Consider the following 3,311-nt stretch of genomic DNA (forward strand, 5'->3'; position numbering starts at 1 on the left):
CATCCCTTTCATAGCCAAGTGGTTTGGAAATAGGGTTTAAATTCGCTAACACATTTAGCTTCCCATTTAAAATTTTAATCTCCGGCCAACTGACTTCTCCCCCCATCACCTTCACTGAAAATGTTCTGGCTAAGTTCTTCAATTACCTTCTAAATGCCAAAGCCAAGGAAGCCTCCCCAGCCCTCCTTTTACTTAAAGTCTCTACTGTGCTTGTATTTATTCTTAGAAATACAAGTGAGAAGTGTATTTCCACTGCAAAGATGGTACTTTTTCCCCTGTAGAAACCTTCAGCTATACTAAAGAAGAGGGGTGAGGTATGCACGTATCCTGACCACTCGTGTGAAAGCAGTGTTTCGCATTCTCATGTATTTCTTTTTAAGATTTCTTCTATGCACTTAGTGGCATTTTGTACAAGTGGACATCATGCTTTTTGGTGAACATAAGGCCATAAACATTTGCCCATGTTATTAGTAATCTTCAGACACAATATTTAAGGCTGTATAATTTTCCATCACATGGAAAATATACTTCATTCTTGCACAGCATGTCTTGCACAGCGAGACACATTCCCGTATTATTAAGTATTCTTGAAAAACGTGACGGGAATGCATGGTGGCGGAGGATTTTGGTGCTGTGGTTGTACAATAACTAACCTTCTGCTAGACTTTTAGGCTATCAATTTCTTTGCCATCATAACTAGCGCTACAGTGAATACTAAAGTACCCGTGATCATCCTGAATCTTCTATGTTGGTATTTGTTATCGCTTCCCAAATGAGGATATAAACTTTCCCATTTAAGGTATTTGTTCTTTTCACAATTACCACACAGAATTTCTCCTTACATCTCAAAAAGAACATATTATTAGAGCTTGTACCTAGATGGCAATAAGGCAGGGAAAACCATTACTGACAATTGACACGGCTACATATTGGGTTCTCTTACTAAGGGAGAAGTGAGCCAGTGTGATTCCTGGAAGTCTTATCTGGGAGATCTCTTCTCATTTGTCTAGACTTTTTTTTGAGTTACGAAGATATTTTACTGTATCCAACACAGCTTACCCATTTGAACAACTGTACTTACCTTACATGAGTGAGGACCACTGGTGACAGTGCCTTAAGATAAATTAGCTTAGATTGAGGGGAAAATAGGAAAATGCCAAATAGATAAGAAAGTCTTTCCTGGCTTAAGTTATCGCAGACAAAACGAGCTTCTTCGTTGAATCTTGTAGTGTCACTGAAGTCTGGAAAGTACTATTTCGTTGTGTTATTCATGACTTACGCTAATGAAGTCTGCCTTTTCCACCAAGCACGAAGGTGCTGTGGAGAAAATGATTCTCAAGGGTACACAGAGACTGCAGATCATTTGGTTTCAGTCTTGCTCTGAATCTCACCCCAGTAATTAGCAACCTCCAAGCTGGGGCAGAGTACCAGAAGAGGGTCTGTTGGTGAGTGTGGAAAATAAGATAGGAATGAAAAAGATGCCAAGAAGACAACGTTCCTTATTTGAACATAGGTAAAAAATTGATACCTGATGTAGCTCCTGAAATTAGTCTCCATGGATCTGCACATCATCCTTGCTGAGGGGCCACGCTAATCTTTCTGCATTGTTCCAACTTTAGTACATGTGCAGCCAAAGCGAGCCCGCTCTTGAAATTATTCTGATTTAAACTGTGAAAAAGATACAGAAAAGAACCATTTTTAATTTGCTACTTGTGTTTAGAAGGAGTTAGTGTAGGAAGATAGTCTTTGATGAGTTGATTGATTGGCTGAATGGCCCCAACTCATAAATACATTTTCAAATTCAATGATGGACCCAAGACCAGTTTTGCTCTGCTAGGGCATGCATGTTTGGAAATCTTTCCCAGCCCAAATAAATACAATTAAGTAGATATTCTGACTTTAAGCTCCTGCAAAGGAGCATTGAAAGTTTTGGCTGAGACACACAGATATAAAAGATACAGCGTAATGAAGTGTTAGGAGTCAGATCACGATGTAGATATCAAAAGGAAATGCTAGCAACTGATATTCACTTGGCTGGAGGGTAGAAAATGGTTAGGAGTTTTATCTTTTTATTCAATTTTTTTTTAATGTTTGTTTTTGAGAGAGAGGGAAGGTGTGTGGAGGAGATGCAGAGAGGAGGACAGAGGATCTGAAGTGGGCTCCACGCTGACAGCAGAGAGCCTGACGCACGGCTCAAACTCATGAACAGCGAGATCATGACTCGAGCTAGACAATGAACTGACTGAGCCACCCGGGTGCCTCAGGAATTTTAGTTGTAGAGAGAATTTTATGAAGATGATTTCTTCAGAGAAACCGGTGCCATTTGTCCCACACACACCCACCCCCCGCAATACACAGGAGGACAGGGTGTGTGAGTTGGTGTAAGCTTCTGTGTGCATGTAGGGGGAGGAATCTTGAGGACAGAAGGTGAGCTTCCAATGGAGCCCAAAGGAAAGCTTGCTTCATGCTTCCTGGAAGGGGTGAAAATGGTAAAATGGAATCTGACTCTTGCCATTGAAACATAGAGGTCTACAGAACATTTTTTTTTAATGTATGTTTATTTTTGAGAGAGACAGAGACAGAGACAGAGTGTGAGTAGGAGAGGGACAGAGAGGGAGGGAGACACAGAATCCGAAGCAGGCTTCAGGCTCTGAGATGTCAGCACAGAGCTCGACCCTGGGTTCAAATTCAAAAACTGCGAGATCATGACCTGAGCCAAAGTTGGACGCTTAACCAGGAGCCCCGAACATTTTTTTAGTAATAAAAAATAAAGTTTTAAATAAAGCAGAACAACAATAAAAGTAGCCACACAGGAATTGCCCTGGACTTTTACTGAGCAGGGACATAGAGCAGGTGATGTTTTACGATCCTTGAGATACTAAAACTCAGCCTGGACCTTCTGGACCTATTTTGACACCTGAACAAGTAAACCTGGAAAGAAGACAGAACTCTAGCAGAGAGTCTGTGTGGTTTGAAGGTCCTGAATATTAGAGATGGAGAGAGGAGTGGCAATCATATCACAGAAAACATCACCCAAACTGCCATTGAGTGCAATCAGCAGACTGACAGGTGGGGGAGCTCTGAAGAAGTTATGGAAACACCCATGCAAGTGAGAGAATCTGCTTTAAGTATCTTCCAGGTCTAGAGAGAGGGAAGCTCATGTCCTGCTGTCCAGGTAAGCAGGAGCTCTCCCACCCCCCCATTTCTTTCCTCCCTCAGTTCCATCATGTATTATCTAACAGTGAGAAGACAACACTGGGGTCCACATCCAACTACACCCAAGCTTCTGGATGCTTCAGCTGTATAAGCAG

General features: G+C 41.7%; 1 pseudogene; it reads right to left on the bottom strand.

Moving 5' to 3' along the window:
- Positions 1-1,515: 1,515 nt before the first annotated feature.
- LOC124512003 (uncharacterized) lies at positions 1,516-1,643 on the bottom strand (annotated as a pseudogene).
- Positions 1,644-3,311: the final 1,668 nt, after the last annotated feature.

Source organism: Lynx rufus, unplaced genomic scaffold (assembly GCF_022079265.1).
Source record: "Lynx rufus isolate CCGP_SWC_20201006 ecotype Redwood Valley unplaced genomic scaffold, mLynRuf1.p SCAF_16, whole genome shotgun sequence".
Taxonomy (NCBI): Eukaryota; Metazoa; Chordata; class Mammalia; order Carnivora; family Felidae; genus Lynx; species Lynx rufus.